Source organism: Gavialis gangeticus, unplaced genomic scaffold (genome assembly GCF_001723915.1).
Source record: "Gavialis gangeticus isolate Ggan-Ray unplaced genomic scaffold, GavGan_comp1, whole genome shotgun sequence".
In the NCBI taxonomy this organism is placed as follows: Eukaryota; Metazoa; Chordata; order Crocodylia; family Gavialidae; genus Gavialis; species Gavialis gangeticus.
Window position 1 is genome coordinate 23,162,962 of NW_017729002.1, and position 10,382 is coordinate 23,173,343.

The following is a 10,382-nucleotide window of genomic DNA, read 5'->3' on the forward strand; positions in this document are numbered from 1 at the left end:
GGCTAGAGTCTGGAACCAGCTTCCAAGTGAGGTGGTGCAGGCTCCCACCCTGGGGGTTTTTAAGAGGAGGTTGGATGACCACCTTACTGGGGTCATTTGACCCCAGTGCTCTTCCTGCCATGGCAGGGGGTCGGACTAGATGATCTGCTCAGGTCCCTTCCGACCCTAGAAACTATGAAACTATGAACGAGAATGCCTGTGCACTGAGTGTGGTACAGCAGGGTGACCACTTTGGCTAGGTACAGATATTTGAAAGGCTTGAGGCAGATATGAACTTACGTGATTTTCTCTAAGTGGACTACATTAGTTTGGGAGTGAAGAAAACGTAAGTTCACCTTTGGGGGTGGTGAGACAGCACAAAAGCTGCCTGTACTGGCTGATGCCAGCACCTTGGGGGTGCTCCTGCATGCTTCCCAGCATGCTGGAGACTGCAGCTGAGCAGTGGACCACCCCTGATTGGCTGCTGGGCATATACCTCCCCCCTGCTGCCCTGTCATTTGTCATGCAGCTCCCTAGGCCTGAAGCCCCGCCACTGCAGGGGGAGCAGCTTCAGTCAGAAACTCAGCGCTGGATCCTGGGGTGGGGATGGGGGTGGGGGGAAGGATGGATGGAAATCCTCCAAGCCCTTACCAGAGCTGCTTCAGCACATGATCCCAGGGCTCAGATGGATGCAGGACAGGGGAGGGACACTCTGTGCTCTGCCAAGCCAGGCTGGAAATGCAGGGTGCACCGCTGGCACTGCCTCCCCACAACAGCTTATGAGCCCTGCTCCCCACAACTCTGCTCTGCCTGCAGCTGACAGCTAGAGAGCTCAGGGGTGGGACCCTCTGGGCACATGGCAGGAGCAGTGAGTCTGAGCTGAGGTCCAGTATGCCTCCCTGCATAGCCAACCCTAGGGTGGTGCAGGGCCCAGGGCAAATCATCCCATGTGGAGCCCCACAAGGCCATGGTACCCCTGCAAAGGGGAGCGTCTCCATGCTTCTTCCGTGGTGTGGGGCTGAGCCGCCAACTCCAGGCAGGCCCCGTGGAAGGGGCTGTGGCCAGTCCGCCCAGCTCCATGGGGCCCCCCCAAAGGGCAGGGCCTGGGGAGGTTACCCCAATTCGCCGTACCCTAGGGAAAGCTCTGCCTCCCTGAGAGGTGGGGCTTGTGGGATGGAGCCCACAAAGCAGCCTAGGATGCCAGAGGACAATGACTTAAGTTGAGTGAGGAGGGGATCTGGTACAGAAGTTCTATAGACTGGTTTAACTTAAATCGGTTAAATCCAATACTATATCCATTTAGGTCTTTCTTAAATTGCATTCTGCCATTTTTAAACTAGTCTATGTGCACTGAACTTCTGTTCTGTTACAGGTTGAATGCAGTTTCTGATCACTTATACCAGTTTATGTGTAATGTCTGTACCTGGCCTTTGTTTGTTAATTTAGAAAGGAAACATGCCCTGGGATCTTCCCTGAAACTACACCACTAGTATTACTATTAATAGTTGCTATGCTATTGTAAAAAAGACATAGGGCAGGGGTAGGTAACCCTAGGCACGTGTGCCAGACTGTGGCACATGAAGGCTTTTTGCTTGGCATGAGTGTCTTGGGGTAGACAGTGGTGAAGGGGCCGGGTCTCCCCTGCCATCTACAGGCCAACATCTTACAAGTCAAGTTTGCAGGAGTTTTTGGCACTCTGCCTAAAAACATTACCGATTCCTGATTTAGGGGTCACTTTTGTGAAAGTGGGCATTTTGAGTGCAATAAGCCGAACACTAACCCAGAGAAACTTCAGCATGGATAGAAATGGAGCATGACCAGCTCTTACAAGAAGGGACACTACACACAGATCAGGAATTGGATGGTTGATGACACTTACTTGCGATAATCTACGTGAAGTTATTTATGGCTTCACAGCTTGTAGGCTAAGCAGCTACACCAATCCACATGGAACTAGCATATATGTTTGGAGCACTAAATCAATATATATTTTATAAGATCTACAGAACTAAAGAGGCATTCAGGCCCTCAGGTGCTCCAGATTGTTGTCTGGTATAACTGCACCAGGGATCGACTGTATTTGACACAGTGGGCTCAGACTGCAAATGCCTGATAGGCAGAGTAAGAGTTGCTACCTTTCTGCCCTGGCCCTGGGTTTGGTCAGGTATAGCCTGCAGCATAGAGCAGCCTCTGTGTTTCTCTGAACCATGTAGGCTTACCCCCTGGGCTGTTAGGATGGCCAGGTATTGCTATAGTGCCCTGTGCTCCAGCCATGCCTATTCTCACTGTTCCATTGTCACATGGGGATAACCCTACCCTGCCTCCCACCCACCTTTCAGTGGAAATACAAGTGCAAACTTGGGATGATTTCCTGTATCCTAGTGTCCCTCTTGCATAAGGGGCAGTGTAGCGTTAAACTTCAACATTTTGGCTTTCCAGACAGTACTGCTTCTTCTGTGTTCACTCCCATGCTTATCTAGAGAGTGAATTATCTCTACTGAATACATTACACTCTGAGCAAGGGCGTCTGATGACCAGAGAGAGAAGTAGCCCTGGGTACAAGTCATTAAGCACAGGAGCTGAAAGGGCAGCCTGAGAGTGTGTGCTGAAAGCTTTAGAAAACTTCTTGCTTAAAAAAGAAACCCAGCTAACCATCACCTAAGCTGCTGTTCTCTGCTTCCTGCCTCTCCTAATGTGTTTATCCAGCTGACACCTTCTCTCTCCATCCTTCAGATATAGGTCAGGCCCTGCCTCCTTCCGGTCAGCTGACCCAAAGCGGTTGCCCTAGCAACCAGGTCCTGTGCTTCTTTATTACTACTCTGGCTGCCCTGGTAACTAGCAGCTGGGCTCCCCACTCACTGCTAGGGCTCCCTCCCTAGCTGTTTCTGCTCTAAGGAGCAGGGCACCTGCGTGCTCTGCGACACACCTCCCCCCTTTAACTCCAGACTCATCGAGCCGAGTCTTCATTCTTGCCAGGTGTCCCATCCATCTGGGGCTCTTCTCTTGGCCTTTCTTCAGGCACCCGGCAACTCAGATACAGGAGGTGGAGGTTTTCAGGCGCCTCCTGCTCGCCTTTTACCCAAGGCGCACTGTGTGGGATTTGTTAGGAATTACCTGCCACAGGTAGTCCCCCCACATTATCCAGCCTTGGTAAGTTGCATCCTTTGCCGGCCAAGCTCCTGCCTACTTTTTGGGGGTTTCTTCTCCCTCTCTTGTCTGGCCCGTCCATGTTCCCTTCCTACACACCTGGGTCTCTTTGGTGGATTGTAGGGTTTCTTCCCTGAAAGTCTTGGAGCCTTCCCCGTGTCTCCCACTGCCTCCTTAATGCCTTCTGGGCATATTCTTCTTTCCAAAATTCTATCTTTCCCTGGACAGTGAATCTTCCTACCCGTCCCTTGTAGATCTTAACATATGCCACTCCTCCAACTCTCTCTTCAACAATGTTTCTCAGCCTCCACCACATGATCTGCCTAGGGATGTCATTTACATAGACCTGAGGCCTTTTCTCAGGCTCTGATCCCCTTTTGGTTGGTTGTTCCCTTCTCCTCATCTCACATGCCTTGGCTCTATCTTCCTTTCTGGGCTGAATTGCTCCCCTTTTTGGGGAGCCTGTCTTTGACCCATGTTGCCCTAGGCCTTAGACTGTCTGTGCACAGTCCTGGTAAATTGAACGGAAGGTCTCGCTCCTTGAGGAAGTCCGTTCGTCCTTCCTTGCTGTTCCTACATCTGTCAGGCCTACTTCCCTTGGCTGCCCCTTACTTGGCGCTATGCTTTCTCCCTTGGCTTGTAGTCTGAATAATTTCCCCAGCTGGATATGGGCGCAGCTGACAAATGCTCAGGTGATTTTTCACCACGTGCTTCCTCGTTTCTCCAGGCCTCTGCGACAGGTAAGTTTTTTCCTTCCTCTGCCTTAGTCTGGGATCTGCCTCTGAACTAGGCTTCCCCATTTTCCGATCCTGTACCCCTGGGACAAAAGTGGTTTTTAAATTCCCTTTGAGGATCAGGCCTGTGAGAGTGGAGACAGAGTGGTCTTTTTGTGAGAAATGTGCCCCCAAAGGTAGTTGTGTATTCTTGTCTTTGATAGATTCTAGTGCGCAGTTTGTGGGGGTACTGGAGATATGTTGGCAGGTTTTGTGTTTTAGGTTGTAGGAAGTTGGCTTCTGATGAGGTTAGTGATGTTCAGTGCTTGTTTGAATTTATAAACCACTTTTCACAGACAGGCCTATGAATTTAACTTCATCAACCTCCTAGATATAGAAACTCATGGACTCAATATAGATATTGCATTTATGACACACTACTACCTGCCGGATATCTAACTCCCCAGGTAGCAGTAGGTACCTCTCCACTTTTACCTGCTTCACGTCCGTCCAGTGATCGAGGGTTTTGGTGCTGCCAGTGCACATGCTCCCCCTCACCCTCGGGTCGCGCATGCCCCACTTCACCCTCGGGTCACACATGCCCAGCAGCATGTGGACCATACTGGACCACAGCAGATCCATCCATTTCCTGATGCCCTTCTTCAGCTGCCTCACCAGTGCCTGCACATCTGGTGACAGCGATTTGCCCCAGCCAGGAACATTGATCCCCTGGAACTTCTCCATTTCATTCTCAAGCTCCTTCACTATGGGGATCACCTGGCTAAGGAGGGCATTGCTAATGCTGAGGGATGGCCACCAAGCCAAGTGGTTCATTTGGCAGCTTCGAGGAATGGCCACCAAGATCTGGGAGATGATATCCCACTCTGCTTTGTTAAGGGGCCACTGATCCCACTCTTCCCGAGCAAGGCCATCTCATGGATGGCCTTCTGGTGCTCCACCAGCATTTCCAACATCAGGTAAGTGGAGTTCCACTGAGTCTCTGCATCCTGCGTGATTTTGTGCTGCAGGATGCTCAGCTCTGCCTGTTTCTCCTGCAGCATCTTGCCTCGCTTGATGCTGCGGTGGAAGTAGCCCACTACCTTCCTACATTTTGAAAACAGCTGGGTGGTAGTGATGGCACCATCACTGGCAGCCCCGTCCCACTCCAAGGCATCCCTGACTATGAGGTGCAGCTTGTGTGCCACACAGCAGATGCTAACAAAGTTGGCATCACACACCGCCTTGACCATATTGGCCCTGTTGTTCGTGACCATGAACCTGCAGCTGAGCTTGCCCTGCCCAATGAGCCACCCCTGCACCATGCCGGGATCATGGCCACCATGATCTCCCTTGCCATGTAGAACTCATCCATCACCTCTCCTTGATGGAGAGCCCATCAACAGCCTGACTGATCACATCAGTGCCTTGTGAGGAAGAGGTAGGCGTGTTCTCCACCCCAGCTGCTCCAGATGTTCAAGGTGAAGTGCTAGGCTACCTTTGGCCATACCTTATGCAGCTCCTCCCTCAAGTACTCCCTGCATGCCTCATACAGGGAGGGCACCACCGTCCTGCTAAAGGTGGTGCATGCGAGCACTTGGTAGGATTGGGCCGCAAGCACCATGAGCCGGCAGAACCCTGGCTGCTCAACTAAGGAGAAGGGCTGGCCATCCAGAGCAAGCATCTCCCCAGTGCTCTGGGTGACCTCGCTCACCTTCAGAACGTGCCACTCTTTATCTGTGGCTTTCTCTCACCGCACCAGGGTAGCCTGCCTCTGCTTCATGGGGACGGGGGCTTTGGAGCAAGAGGGGGACTTCCCTTTGGGCACACTCCCACTGGTGCCAGGCTGAGGAGGAGCAAGGGCAAGGGGGTGCTGCCTCCTGAGATGCAGCATGATCGCCATGGTGGTGAAGTGTTTCACCTCCTTGCCCCAGCTGATCTGCCTTTGGCAGTGCTGGTAAATAGCATACTTGGGATCATCTGCCACCTTAAAATGATCCCACACTACACTACCCCTCCACTTCTGGGTTGAGGGTGGGGATCCTGCCTTATCCCCCTCCTCAGCAGGCAGAGCCAAAACAACAGGGGAAGCAGAGCCACCTGCCCCCACAACCTCCTCTGAGGTGCCTTCCAGAGAAGGAGACCTGGCTCTAGGCGAACTTTGAGAGGTGTGGAGTGTGAACTCAGATTCCTGCTCCTTCCCCAGAATTTCTTTTCCTAGGGCGCTTAGGTCCCCTGGTTCCAGATCCAGCTCCTCCTCCGGCACTGGGAGGCTCACACTGGGAGATGAAATTGGGGTGGAGGAGACTGTTATTCTGCTACTGGTGGCTATTTCTGATGTTAGGGGAGGTGGTGCAGGTGCAGGGATAGGTACTGCTCCCACCTCCTTGCTCCGACTGGCAGCAAAAGACTCATGGCTGCCCAGAAAGAGGATGTGTGTATGTTTTTTTGGGGGGGACAGGGACTTGCAGCTCTAGCTCTCCCCCTACCTGCTCTAGCCTCTCTCCCTTCCCTACCAGAAGACCTGGCACCTGCCTTTCCAGCATGCTTCATATTAATATTTCCTGTGCTGGAAAACGTGTCTGTATGTGTATGCAGCTGTAATATCTCTTCTTCTTTTTCTCTGGTGTATAACTGTGTCTGACTTCTTCTTCTGTGTTGTATTTAGTCTGTATGTGTGTGTAACTATATAATATCTCTTCTTTGTCTCTGATGTATGTCTGTCTGACTTCTTCTGGGTTGTGTTTAGTCTGTATGTGCATGTAACTATATAATATCGCTTCTTCTTCTCTGTGTATGTGTGTTAGTGTGTGTAATGTATGTGGTTTCCTGCACAGTGATGGATCATACTGCCAGGGAAAACACAGCTTTCTTTTTTAAAAGTGTGGGGGGAAAAAAACAAAACAAGAACAAATAATAGGTTTTTGGGGAAGAATAAGTTGAAAGAAATGGATTGGATAGGGATGAGTAGAGGAATTCTAGTTAGTAAGCTGTATCCCATCCTTTCCAAGAACAGAAACTAGCAGGAGACTAACTATTTAGAAAACCAAGCCAGTGCAGTACTTTTCAGATGCTGTTGCTCAGGCAGAAACAGCTTACAAAAGGGACAGAAAGGCTGCAGACAGAGGCTTACATGGTGTTTCTACACCCCTCCCCCAGAGCACTGTGATTGGAAGGGAACTCAGGGAAAGATCACAGTCACTGCTCAGCTACAGCTGTCAGCCTTTCCCCCTGCTTCCCCTCCCTCTTCTCAGTTTCTGTTACCCTGAAAGACTGACTTGCGAATCTCTGAATCTTTTCCACATCGATTTGGAGGCTCCAAATCAATAGGGACGTGGGTTTTTTTCTCCCAATTCAATTCAGATTCAGTAATTCAGCCTCTGAATTGGGCCGAATCTTCTCTGAATTTAATTGGTAACTGAAGCTTCGCACACCCCTAAAAAAAGACCAAGTCCACATTTTTTCCAATGCAGTTTTTATTTTAGCATTTTACTGCTTTTAATATTCTGGATCTTTTCCTTAGTTATTTTCTTCTCCAGTGGGCTTTTGGAAGGGCAGCAGCAGTTATCTATATGTAAGGGAGAAGCTGGTTTTCTTAAAACAATCTGAAAATGTAGGGTTGAATTATAACAGTACAGTGGATGGACTGGGCCAGCCTATTCTGAAAGACCAATAACCATGGTGAAAAACTGGAAGAGGGGCAGGAAGGAAAGACTCAGGATAATGTGAAATAAATAGGGGCAGAAAGGGATAGAAGAATATAAATATAGGTGTGTATACGTGTGTGTGTGCACAGAGACACATACATAATGTATGTGAATTGTTAGGTACAGTGTGCAAAATGTGACAGCTTCACAGAACTCACCTTGCCTGTCTGCATGACTATTTTATGATGACTTAGTGTAGCATCATTCTCCTTTTCATTTCTGTCATCATGGTATGAATAAAACAGCAGACTTTGTGTCTGCTTTTGTAAATATTAATGATGGATTATTTTTTTCCCTGTAGCTAAATACAGTCCCATGCCCTATCCCAGAGAAGAACTTAAGGTTGAAAGTTCAGCTCTGGAGTGCTTGTTCTTGCTAAATTGTATCTATAAAAACCAGTCTCTCTTCTTGTTTGCATAGGCCCACACACCAGGGCTGGAAGGGACTACAAAACTGAACTCTGAATGGTGATCACAGATCACATTCTGCTGAGGCAAGCTAATAGTTTTCTATCATTTGGTCCTTCAGGTGAAAGGGAACAGCTTTGCCAGGACTCAATTCACTAAGAGTGCATCCACCCTGATATCAAGCCACAATTCAGTGGTGCTGGCAGTGAAAGAGTTAAGATAGAGCTCCAGGAGCCTTCTTCATTGTCCGCTGAGGAAAAAGCAGTTTAGCTAACTATAAGCAGGCAAGCAAGACATCAGCAGGAGGAGTTTATAGAATAGGGACCAAGGGAGAAGGATGAAACAACAAGCAACCTCAAACCTATAAATACAAGATAAAAATAGGGCAAAGAACACTGTAAATCTGAGTGCTCTCTGCAAAATGTTATATAGAACAGCCCAGCCAAAGAGCTGCAGTGAGAGGAGGTGATTCCCTGGGGAGTGGGTCATTTGGGCAGTAGGCAAGAGGAGATAGGTTGGAGTAGAGCCCACAGATAGAGGTAGCTGCTCAGACTGCTGATGTTCACCCCAGGGGATGTTCTCCTTTGTGTCTTGGGAGCAGCCTGGGGGAAGCCCCTTTCCTCTGCCAGGAGAAGAGCCCAAAGCAAGTGGGGAGCTGTGGCGCTAATTGCTCTGTGAATCAGCAGGATTCCCTCAGTGCTCCTGGGAATTACATCAGATACCAAAGTTGTCACTTCTTCCACAGAGAAACATCATCACAGGCACTTGGGCAGCATAATGCTGTGAAACAACGCTGGGCACAAGCGCACACATGCCAGCAAAACAGCACCCAAGCTCTAGTGATGAGGTCTGAGGCAGGAAAGTGCTGATCCCCCACAACAGCATCCATGATGGCAGTGGCTAATGCTCAGCACTTCTTAGGATCTGGTTGTTTATGAGCAAACATGCAGGTTCCCCTGCGCCAAGTGACAGGAAACCCAGGAAGCTCCTTAAACGGGACTCACCAGGTTTTGCTCTGCCAGGCAGTCGGAGATCAGAAACTACCCAGCACTTACCTCTATGTATTGCCGAAGGGACTCGATCCCCTGTTAAAGGGACACTGTCAGATATTTTAAGTCTGATCCATTCCAAACCCAGAGAAGAGAAATGCATTTTTAAACAAGCGCCTTCCCATTTTGTGGCTTGGGGGGAGTCCCCTGTAAACAGCCACAGCATGACTTCATGACTTGATTGTCCCCCTTGACACCCAGCCCTAGAACTCCCCTATGCTGTCTGCAATGCCCACAAAAGCTGGCTGCCCGTGTGCTGAGACCAGTGACCAGGATGGCCTCATTGTCATCCTGTGCTCCCATCTGTCTGGGGCCTTCTATCCCACTTACAGTTCTTTGAGGCAGGGACTGTCTCTGTGTTTGTACAGTGCCTGGTACAGCGAGGGCTGTGCCTGCAGGTCCTGTGTGCTGTGATGATTCTCATAGTAACAGCCGTTCCTGGGGGTTTGTAAATGGCTGCTCTTAAACAACCCACAAGGCAAAGTCTCAAGAGCAGTCTCACTGGCCAGTCAATGTCTGGGTCTGGAGCATACCTGTGGGAACAGTGGATGAGGCCCACTCGGGAATGGCCCAGTTTGGATGTGCTGCCACTGCAGAATAGATATGAGGATTGTCAGGACTAAGCTAAGTGAGGCTTATGCCCTGTAGCCATATTAACTGGGTCAGCTGAACCCAATGAACTAGCCAGGGCCATCTGAGCCCCAGTCTGCAGGGCAAGATGAAGTGAAGCTTCTGCTCTGCTGCAGCAGGAACAAACTAACCTGCGCCAGCTCTGCCCCAGCACCTTCCCTGTGACTGGTTCCAGGTCTGCTCTTAAGGATCCTCTCTAGCACCTGAGCCTTGCTTTACAGTTTACTGGTTTCCAGTCCTCACGTGGCTCCTGTCCTGGTAACTTCTCTGGCTCCCTGATTTCTGGTTAACCCTCTGGCTTGGTATTTGGACTTTGGTTTGATCTCAGCTTGTTTCCTGACCTCAGATCCCTGGTTAGTCATAGAACCATAGAAAATTAGGGTTGGAAGGGACCTCTGGATAGGGTTATCTGGGTTTTTCTGAATATGTCCTTTTTGGGGGGTCCTCCGATCTCCATCCAGGCAGTTTTCTGAAATCTGAACAAATGTCTGGGGTGTTGCTCTGCATCGCTAGTGGGAGCAGGAGGAGGGTGATTGGGGGCAGGGGCATCACATGTGTCTGTGTGCACACACACATAGCCGGCATGCAGCCAAGCAGGGTAGTGGGAGCAGCCTCAGCATCTGGATGCAGGTAAATATATGAGAAGCAGGGGTTAGAGGCCCAGGGCTTGGAGACTGTTATGGGGGGAGGTGTGTCAGGGGTGCATATTTGAGGCTGGGGGTGGGGGCTGGGACTGAGGTTGTGGCAGGGCAG

At 50.1% G+C, this 10,382-nt stretch overlaps 1 long non-coding RNA gene across 1 annotated transcript in view; it reads left to right on the top strand.

Annotated features, from left to right (window-relative positions):
* Positions 1 to 8,802, top strand: part of LOC109290850 — a 96,051-nt gene extending 87,249 nt beyond the window's left edge. Inside the window, exon 3 of the long non-coding RNA XR_002095695.1 lies at positions 8,696 to 8,802. This is a non-coding gene — a long non-coding RNA (uncharacterized LOC109290850). The remainder of the gene's footprint in view (positions 1 to 8,695) is intronic.
* Positions 8,803 to 10,382: the final 1,580 nt, after the last annotated feature.